At 40.7% G+C, this 11,145-nt stretch overlaps 1 long non-coding RNA gene across 2 annotated transcripts in view; it reads left to right on the forward strand.

Moving 5' to 3' along the window:
* The window catches only part of LOC148164077 (uncharacterized), a 42,963-nt gene extending 34,307 nt beyond the window's left edge, over nt 1–8,656 (forward strand). For both annotated transcript variants that reach the window (XR_015768326.1, XR_015768325.1), the window contains exons 2-3: nt 4,290–4,446; nt 6,931–8,656. This is a non-coding gene — a long non-coding RNA (uncharacterized LOC148164077). The remainder of the gene's footprint in view (nt 1–4,289; nt 4,447–6,930) is intronic.
* Nucleotides 8,657–11,145: the final 2,489 nt, after the last annotated feature.

The raw sequence follows: 11,145 nt of genomic DNA on the forward strand, positions 1-11,145 counted from the left end.
TGGGTGCCACTGTGCACATCTGGCTAGTGTCCTTGCCTCCTGCTCCCTGAGGAGAAGGGCATCGACAGCAGACCTCTTGAGGGCAGCAGTTCCCTTCTTGGATGCACTGCCTTCTTGGATTGCCTACTTTGGATGCACAGAGTGGAGCCCAGGATCTGGCACAGAGTAGATACTCAATAAATAATGGTTGAATAAATGAATGATTGGAAGACACGGTGATAACCTATCAGTGGAATATATTAAGTGGAAATTGAAGACAAGGAATGGGCTTTCAGAAAGGTAAAGAAATGGCTGATTTTCCATTTTGAACCTAATGAGAACCTCATTAGTGGTGTTACATGGTGGGGGGGGGGGCGCAGAAGATCTGGATGATGGTTGTTTGAAGAATGGATTGAGATCCCTTCTGGTGCCATCATTTACCTACACGCTAATCAAAACAGCGATGATTGCTCTATCTAGCCACACTTGAGCTGGAGGACCTCCCCTTCTGATAAACCCTTTTCCCAATTATTCATTTATTCTTTAGCCCTTTGAAATTTAATAACTTTTCTGATTTGTATCAATTCTTTTTTTAAAATTTTTTATTATGTTCAGTTAGCCAGCATATAGTACATCATAAGTTTTTGATGTAGTGTTCAACGATTCATTAGTTGCATATAACACCCAGTGTTCATCATAACATGTGCTCTCCTTAATATACATATATACAATGGAATATTACTCAATCATCAGAAAGGATGAATACCCACCATTTGCATCGACATGGATGGAACTGGAGGGGATTAGGCTAAGTGAACTAAGTCAAGCAGAGAAAGATAATTATCATATGGTTTCACTCATATGTGGAACATAAGGAATGGAGTGGAAGACCGAAGGGAAAGGGAGGGAAAACTGAATGGGAAGAGATCAGAGAGGGAGACAAACCATGAGAGACTCTGGACTCTGGGAAATAAACCGGGTGATGATTTGTATCAATTCTAAAATTAACAGAGTATATCTTCCTCAAGGAAATGAGATAATAAATGCAAAATACTTTAACACAGAATCTGGCACATATAGAAAGGCTCATTATGTTTGCTTCGTTTTTCCATTCCTTTCTTTACTAAAAACATGTTGTGAATACCAGTTATTTATGATCTTTGAGAACGCTTGCTGCAAAAATCGATTCTTCTTGACAGCGAGTCAGTCTTCTAAGAAGTAAAGTAGAACAAAAAGGAGGAGGAAGTCAGGTGCCAATTTAAAAGAACCACACATTAACTACAAATAAAATCAAATCTGTGTGAAAGCCAAATGTGTCACCAAGGAAGATGATGTGTTTTTCTCCCTAGAGCCTCTATGGAAACCTTGACATCTTCCAACTTTACAGAGGAAAGGAAACCTCCTGGGATTAATAATTTCTCTGAAGTCTTTAGACATTTGATCTTGTCTGGAGAAGGAGCTCTATTGCAGATGAAGATTTGCATTTGATCCCTTGTGCCTACCTCCCGTGTCTGTGTGGTCTTACACTCGGTTCTCAACCCTGTCCAGTTCCACCCAGAGTTTTTTCCAAAGCTGACATCCTTAGGGCCTCACAATTCCCTCACAACCTGTCCACCTCCCCAGTCCCAAAGCATTTCCCTTTCAGCCTGTAAAAGAGTGAGTACTTGTCCCAGCCAGCCATCTTCTTGGATTAGTCTTTCCAGGCCTTTCCAAGCTCCAAGGAACTTGGCAGGATTGTTTGGCAGCTCCCTAAACTTACTAGAAATACCAGAAGCCCACGGTTTGCATAATGCTAATTGAGTTTTCAGCTCAGTCTCCAAATCCTTACAGTGTTTAGAAGATGGAGTAATTTGGGAAATGTCCTCTATAAGAGACTGACCAGAGAAGAGACCAATCCCAACTCACTCAAAAACCACGGCTGTGGAATTCACAAACAGCCCTGGCCAGAACCCTTCAAGAAGTGATCTCTTTTTAATTGTGTATCTTCACTTGCAGTGAGAATCCTCCGAGCCTCACATCATTTTCTAGTATCACTTCCTGAGGCACCTCTATTGATTTTTCTCCTTCTGCCTTTCGAGTGTTTGCTTTTCACTGAGCCGCCACACTCAGTAGGTGTGGTGATACTCTGCTGTTCTGCCACACCTCAGGGGTGTGGCGAGACGGGGTGCCGGAGCCAAGTGGCTTCCCCCACCCAAGGTGTGGTGATATCGCCTATTCTCACGACATCTTTGAGTATTTTATTAATCTCACACTGTAAGTCATCCATAAAGGAAAACATGTTGGTCTGGTGCTTTAAATCCCTCCTTTGACAAGTTTTAAAATATCAGTTACTGCCGTGGGGCTCATATTATACATCAAGGGTCAAGACTTGCCCTTAAAAATGTGTACACTAATTACTGTAATACCTTCTAAGAAAGAAAATGCCAAGTGAGAAGACTGAAGTGGAATGGGAGACACTGGGCTTTTCCCTTTATTTTAGAAATTCATCTATTTAGAGAGGGCACAAATTAGGGCATGAACTTGGTCAGTGGTCCCTCAAATTTTGTGTTTAAGAAAATCTTTCAGTAGTTAATTTTTTTTTTTTTCTAATTTAATACTTCTGAAGTAGGTACTAATTCCTGGCTTCCAGCCATGGCTGGAGGACCAGTCCCCTTCCTTGAGCTCTGGAGTTTCGGTGCCCACATGGATGGCAGCACTGTTGAGTCAGTGTAGTTGCGCCTTGGCAAAAGTCTCTGGGCCAGAGACGTGGGTGGACAGTGACCCAGCCTAATCCTTAAAGGAGTGCCAGGGGAGCAGCCAGTGCTACTGACAGGGAATTCATGGCCTCTGATGGTGCCTAGTATGGACTTACTTAGTTCCCAAGGGAAAGAAAAATAAGGATAACATCAGTTTCTTTCTTGGAGTGCTTTTGGTTTTATTTAAGAGTCAAAACTAGCATGAGAATTCATCAGAGGTTAATGGTAAGTTATGTGGCATGGATCATAAGTTCAATGGAAGTGCAGAGAAGGTGGACTTAAGGATGGACCAAATTGGCTGGGGAAGGCTTCCTGAAGGGGCAAGGACTGGCACTAGGCCCAGACAATGGGTATAGTTTGGGAAGGTCTTGTATGGGGATTTTTATAAGGTTCAGTTTGTATAAATCACTCTACAATAAACATTGTTTGGGATGTTGGGAGGTGTTGAAAAAACAAAGCCAGGTCCCCAGTTTTCACATACTCGAGTTTTTTTTCCAGTGCTGCTTATGAGAAGTAATTTATAGAACACACAACTCAGTTTAGGAGTAAAGTGTATGTACCGTATTAGTAAGAAAACATTTGTAAATTATTAGTGGGAGAGCGATTGGTGGAAATTCAGATAAATGATCTCAGTCAGGTAGGAGCGATCAGATGAGGATTAATTTTTTTCGGTCAATGAATCCTCTAAAACAGGAATTGGCGAAAAGCAGTCCTAGGACCCAATCAAGCCCCTTGCTTTTTGTACAGCCTGAGAGTGATTTTTATATTTTTACATGGTTTAAGAAATCAAAAGAATAATATTTCATGAGAAAAGTGAAAAGTCCTTGAAATTCAAACATCAGCATTCATAAATAACGTGTTGTTGGAACACAGCCACACACATTTGCTTAGGTACCATCTATGACAGCTCTTGTGCTCCAGCAGCCAAGCTGAGGAGCTGTGACAGAAACCCTGCGTGGACTTGCATTGTTTTGCACTGTCACTCCATGCAGTGAAAATTGCCGGGACGTGATTATAAATGGACAGTGTTCTAGGCGACATGTGGATCACCTATAGGTGTGAAAAGACATTTTCAGAGATGAAGGGCATAAACTCTTATTCCAGATCAACATTAACAAATGAACACTTGCAACAAATTTGGATCATAGGAAACACCAATTTTAATCCCTATTAAGGAAATGTTAGCCCCTCCCCCCAAGAATTTAATTATTCTTATTAGTAGACCTGTATTATAAAAAACTGTACCCAATATTATTATATTTTGAGGTTTGCCTGCAAAGTTGCAAAAATTTGTTTTCACTCTTGCTGTACAGTAGTTTCCTCTTACCTGAAGGAGATACATTCAAAGACCCTCCCCCACCTCAGTGGATGCCTGAAATCACATATAATCCCGAACCCTATGCATACTATGATTTTTCCTATACCTACATACCTATGATGAAGTTTAATTTATAAATCAGACCCAGTAATAGATTAACAACAATAACTAATAGTGAAATAGGACAATTATAAAAATATACTACAATAAAAGTTATGTGAATGTGGTCTCTTTTGCTCTTTCTCAAAATACTGCAGTGTTCACCCTTCTTCTTGTGATGATACGAGATGGTCAAATATCTACCTGATGAGATGACGTAAATGACGTGGGCATTGTGACGTAACCTTAGGCTACTATTGATCTTCTGGAAATACAGCAGTAGGAAGATTACCTACTTCCAGCCAGTGGTTGATGGTGGGTAACTGAAACCATTGATAATGTGGGACTACTGTGGAAGTATCTACATAATATCCTTGATCTTGCCTCTTGGCCCACAAAGCCTAAAATATTTATTATCTGGTTCACGGAGAAAGTTTGTTGACTCCTGCTCTACAATAAGGGTTTACACCTAAGAGCTGTTTGAGGTTTTATTGTGGTTTATTTAGGTTTATTTATTTCCCCTACCATCTCATATGGTCTTTACAACTTTATGAGGTGGTTAGAAGAGACACCATTATCTTTATTTTATGTAGCAATTTTTCAAGTTGAGAGAAGTTGATAGGTATGTCCTGTTACTTGAGTAGCCCTCTTTGTTTCACAAATGTACATTAAATAACCACAGCCATTGCTTGGGGGTAAAATATTGTGGTGCTTTGAAGATGATCCAGATGCCTGCTGTAGTAATTTTGTCTTAGAGGATGAGGTGAACTGATGTCCCTGGTAAGAAAAGGGTCTTTACTTTGGGTGAGGGGAAGAATCAGGACCACAACTGCTGCTTCTAGAGATTCAAGGTCTGGGAGACCTAATATGGCGGGTCCATAATGATGCTGAATTTCCAGCATTTGGCTCGACTGAATACGGATGTTCATTTTGACCCAGTGTTATGCATTAAATTACATTCCACCGAAAGAGGTCTTAAAGTCCTAACCGAAACCTGTGAATGTGACCTTATTGGAAATAGTCTTTATAAAAATAAGAAAAATGAGGTTGTTAGGGTGGGCCCTAATCCAATAAGATTGGTATCCTTCTAAAAGGGGGGTTTGGACACAGAGACAGATGTGTGGAGGGAAGACAGTGTGGAGACACAAGGAGCATGCTGTCTAAAAGCCAAGGAATGCCTGAGGCCACCAGAACCTAGAAGAGAGGCCTGGAACAGAACCTTCCTCATGGCCCTCCGAAGGAACCAGCATGGCCAACATCTTGATCTTGGACATCTAGCCTCCAGAACCCTGAGACAATACATTTCTATTGTTTAAGCCACCCAGTTTGTGATGCTTCGTTTCAGCAGTACTGGGAAACTCATACACCCACAGCCTCCCTAGCAGCATGGGCACGTTTTGGCGACAGTATGTGACAGTAAACTGAAGAGCTTAGCAGTGAAGACTTGACTGAGTACTCCCCCTGGGCTGGGCAGTCCTGACTCAGTGGGCAAGAATGACCAGAGTATACAGGAACAGAGAGCAAAGCACACAGAGCTTCCGTGTTACACTGAGAGGCAACATTTGTTGTGACCTGGTCAGACTCTGGATCTCTGAATTGTTTGGGACCTCCATATGCCTCTGGACTTCAGAGTAATTTTCTGGATCTTGCTCAAGAGGAAGTTACCAGACGGCTGGTAAACAGAGCAGGTTTACTCTTAAAAGAAATAATTTTTTTAAAAAAGATGTTACCCCCTTTGGTTTCCAGTTTGGAAAATAGCTTGTCCAGTTAAATTTATAAGTAGGGATTAGCTACATGCTAGTTCTAAGATGGTGTAGGCAGCAGGACCATGAAGGAGTAGCAACAAACAAAAGCACAGATGTCGGGATCTGACCCAGTCCAGGCTTATCGCAGCCCACTGTGATCAGTTACAGGCTTTTTGCTGACTTACGCATGGTCACAAAGATGATCTGTATCAAAAAACAGAATTTTGTTAAGAATTACAATATTATTTACAGAAATGTATTCATTTGGGAAAGGTTTAAGCATTTCAAAGCCTATTCACAATTCAAACCACTTATTCACAAACTTAGTTCATTTTATTGGAACTTATTAAATTTCTCCTGAGCACTGTTGGTGTTGACAAGCAATAAATATGGCTATTTGTTGTTTCTCACCATTTTATCCTCAAACTTGAATTTCTCAGCATTACATGGTGAGATGCTTTTTGGTGGATCTACTATAGACGTGAGTGCTCCATTCCTCCACCCTGTCTTCTCGGGAAGTCACTCACAAGAGAGTGTCCACCTCCATATTTGGAATGACTTTTAAAATACCAAAATGTCATTTCAGTTAGCCATAATATATTCACAAAGTATTTGTGAATAAATTTTTATTTGAGCCACTCTTGAATGGCACTCTAGGTTGACAACTTAGTCATGAATAAATTTTCAAATTTCTCCTGCATATTTGGACATATTCTGGGAAGCCCTTCTGTTTGAAGCACCAAAAGTAGCAAGACATATTAGCAGTATTTTTGAAAGCACAGAGTTGAAGCTGGAGTGAATGTGACCCAGAATGTGTTGCTGGCTACATGGGACCATCTATATTTAGGAGAATAAGCAAGCCTGGAAAAATATGAGCTTTAATTTCATCATGCCTATTGTCATCACAAAATAAAGGCAGTGAAAGTCTAATACTTGCTTCCTCCAGGCCAAGTTGGAGCAGTGACCTGTCTGGTATTAGATAATGGCTTAGCTGAGCTTGGCATTGATGTTTCCTTATCTGATTTCCCCCCTCCTTCCCTCTTGCCTCTTGCAGTATGACTGACTGAAGCGAAAACCAGGGGAAAGGGAGAAGGGATGGAGCGGACCCTCAACAAAGGTGACACATAACAGAAGCAAGGGAGAGTGTCATGGCATCAACTAATGCATGATGCAGAGGTTAATGGGCACACCCTATGTGGGTGGTGAAGACAACACCTCCAATTAATGACACAAGAAGTACCCAGCTCAAAGTGGAGAGGTGGTATTGCAGAGGGAAACAAGCCTCCAGAAGATGGAGATCTCATTCCTGGCTTCAGCTTTGCTCAAGAAGCTCTTGAATACATCTCTTCGCAATATGGGCTTTCATTTCTTGTGGGAAACTGAAGAAGATGGGCTTGGAGTTTCCCAGAGGTTCTTGTGTGTACCTGGTGGTTGTGTGTGAGTTTGAGTATGTGCGCTTCGTGTTGCATGATGGGGAGAGGGGGTGTCATTGAACAGAGCAGTGGGTTCAAGCTCATTTTTCTAGAAATAGTAGTCAAAATTTTTGGATTCCAGACTGTTTGCCCAGCACTGGCAATTCATATTGCACCTGAGTCTGAAGATAAGTCTGGAGGCAGAATTTCTTTTTTCTCAGGGGACCTCGGTCTTTCTATTAAGGTTTTCAACTGGTTGGAGAGAGCCTGCCCACATTAACATGGTTTATTTCCTTTAGTCTGTGCTGTAATCTCACAGAGTAAAGAGCATTGTTACCATTTCACAGATAAGGAACCTGAGGCTTCACAGTGTGTATTAGTATTCTCTGGAGAAACAGAATCAGTAGGATATGTATGTGTGTATTTATCTCTCTAGTGAGAGATGTATTTCAAGGAATTGGTTCACATAATTGTGGGGGCTGACAAGTCTGAAATCTGCAGGGCTGAGACATAGGGAAGAGCTGATGCTACAGCTTGAGTGGGAAGACAGAATGGAGGCAGAATTCACTCTTTCTCGGGGAACTCAGTCTTTCTATGAAGGTCTTCAACTGCTTGGACGAGGACCACCCAAATTAGGTGGGGGGAGGATAATCTGCTTTAATCAAAGTCTACTGATATAAATATTAATCACATCTAAAAAAATACCTTCACAGCAATATCTAGACTCATGTTTGACCCAATACATGGGCACTATGGCCTAGCCAACTTGACACATAAAATTAACCCTCACAGAGAAATAAAGCCCATGTTACTCAGCAGTAAAATAGAACCAAGGTTTGAACTCAGACAGCCTGACATCACAGTCCATGGCCTTCTCACCTAGGCTGGTTGCTGGTGTGGCAGTGTGCAAATGGCCCAATGTATCTACTCCCAGAAGTCTCAGCAGAAAAAACGACCATGCGATTTCTGCTCTACTTACTTCCTAGGAGGGTAGTGACCTCAGGGGATAATATATCCAAAAGCTCTTAGCATGATGTGAGTAAATGTCAGTAGTACTAAACATATGGGGTCATTTTGTCCCCCCTGCTCCCATTTAAAATGATTTCTTTGGGAAAGTAAATCAGCACAACCCTTTTTAGAGGGCAGTTTGAAATTTTCTTTTAAAATAAAAATGTGAGAGGCGCCTGAGTGGCTCAGTCGGTTAAGCATCTGCCTTCGGCTCAGGTCATGATCCCAGAGTCCTGGGGTTGAGCCCCGCATCAGGCTCCCTGCTCAGCAGGAGAGCCTGCTTCTCCTCTCCCTCTGCCTGCCTCTCTGCCTATTTGTGCTTTCTATCTCTCTGTCAAATAAATAAATAAAATCTTTAAAAATAAGATAAGATAAAATAAAATAAAAATGTGAACTCCTTATGATTTTATGGTCCCACTTCTTGTTTTATAAATAGACGAAGACATAATTATAAGGATGCTATTACAACATTGCTTCAGAGGCAAAAAAAAAGTTGAAAACACTATAAAGTGCCCAATAATAAGGGAACATGTAACAAAATGATGATATATCCATACTATGAGCTACAAAAAGGTTATTAAAAAGAATGCGAGGCTGCTATACAGAATACTTAAAAATGTTTAGGATATATTAAACAATGAGAACAATATGTCACATTATATGTTGGAATGACCCCATTTTTTAAGGAAAGAAAACTTTCTATGTGTATATATTGATAAACATAGAAAAATGTCAATGTATACATAGTACACTGGTCCCCCTGCTGAGTGAGATAAGAAGGGAGGAAGGAGACCTATCTCTTTGGCCATGCTCTGTGTATTTTTATATTTTCTGAATACGTTACAGTGAAGTTTCCATTTGTTTAGCTAGTTGGTTTGTTACTAATTTATTTTGGAATACATCAAATGAAGATTTAAAAATTAACATTTGACCTTAGCCTATTTTTTTCTTAAATATTAGGTTTACTGCCCTCCCACACCCATTAGGGATCTGTACTAATTTTCATAACTTTGCTAAAGCACGTACCCAGAGGATAATAAGAAGAGGGGTCTTGCATGGCTTGTGAAAAGATGAAACACCTTGACTTTATAGGGACATTTTGGGAAGACATCCTCTAACCTGTTTTCTCAACCAACAGATATTATGGCACTCACAGGCAAGTGTTTCTGGCAGTTCTTATCTTCTCTGTGTCTGGCAATACCCAAACTGGTGGAAAGATGATTGTCTTTAGATTAGGGCAATCTCTTGCTGATACATGGAGACAGAGGTGTGAGTGCCAGTGTGGGCCCACTGGGAAACAAAACCCTCAGAGAGACTCTAATGGCCTTCTGTATTGGGGGAGTGACTTCACTATACATGTTGAGCTCTCAGAAAAAAGTCCAATAATAAAAAAATATTAATTGATTTTCCTTCTGTAATACAGAGCTACTAAAATGGTATTTTCATCTACTATATAAGGAGATAATGAATTTCAGGCAGAGACTGTATTTCTGTTCCCACCTATTGCTCTGAAGAGCTTCTAGAACATTCTACCTAACCAGAGCAGATCTTTGAATAATTAATATCTGAGTGGTGTTAGCTATCAATTGAAAGCTTCCTGTGGGCAGCAACTGGTCTCTGTTCATCTCAGTGCTCCTAACACCACTGTGCATCTGTGTAATGCAAGCTCCTGGGTCAACTGAGTTCCTCTTCTGCAGACTTTTCTATCTAGAAAACGTTTACAATTCATATTTGATCCTGAGGCTGACAGTTGGGCTGACAGTCAGCCAGGTATACTGGTTCCACCACACAGGTAGTTGACAGCTAGTCTCCCTTCTGACCGGCCAGGTCTGTGCTTTTTCCAAGTTGCTAAATATTTAGCACATCACCCCTGCTTACGTGGTCCCTGCCCACCTGTCAACCTCATCCCCTGCTCGCCACGCCAGCAGTCATGCTCTGACTTCGTTTTCCTTGAGCGTGCTGGGCTCCAGGACACCTCTGGCCCCACTCATCATTCTGTGTCTTCTGCTGGGGAATCTTTGTAGTATTTCTTCACTGAGGAGTTAATCTTTCTCCATCTTTGGATCTTAGTTGTAATCTTAAGTCTGCAGGCACCTTCGCTGAACCCCCGCTCCAGTTAGGGGTCCGTTTAGTACACTCTTAAAGCACACTACAGTTTCCTTTAAGCATTAATCATAACTTTAATCAAATGATGATCTGGGTAATTTTTTATGATAGCCTCCATGAGGCCAGAAAACTCCTCTTGTTCTCACAGCACCAATGTTTGCTACACAGAAGATTCTTAATAAATATTTGATGGAGTGAAAGAATAAATAAAAGCTGGAGCCAAAGCAGTGTGAATAATCAGCATCTTTTCCAAGAGCTATTCTGATTCTATAAATAACCCTTGTTGAATAAGAAGAGCTCCAACTCAAGTGCTGCTTGCATACTAATTTAAGCCATGTTTGAAATGCAATCTCTGAGGTGTCTTAGCACCAATGCAGCTAGACAGATCTACTTGAACTATTTAAAAGCTCTACTTTACCTTTGTTTGTTTGTTTGTTTGTTTGTTTTTAACATTCCCTTTGCCATTGCTTCCTGATTGCATCCTTAATCACTGGAGTCATGGTCAAGTAATGTTGAGTTTCTCCCACATGCAAAAATTGTGTGAAAACCAACCTGGAAACAGAAATGAAAGGTGGAGCTTATCGAATTTCTTTTTGGCTCTGTATCTTGACTTATTTTGGACCGTAGGATTTGAGCAGGTGCTAATTTGTCTCTTTTGTTTGTGTAGATCAATTGTATTTTCCCGTATTTATTTGAAGTAAAAATATTTTCCCATATGAGTTATTTTAAGTAATATAACAAAG

The sequence above is a fragment of the Eumetopias jubatus genome, unplaced genomic scaffold (genome assembly GCF_037043125.1).
Source record: "Eumetopias jubatus isolate StellerSeaLion01/CBP00866 unplaced genomic scaffold, mEumJub1_p1.0 scaffold_6, whole genome shotgun sequence".
Taxonomy (NCBI): domain Eukaryota; kingdom Metazoa; phylum Chordata; class Mammalia; order Carnivora; family Otariidae; genus Eumetopias; species Eumetopias jubatus.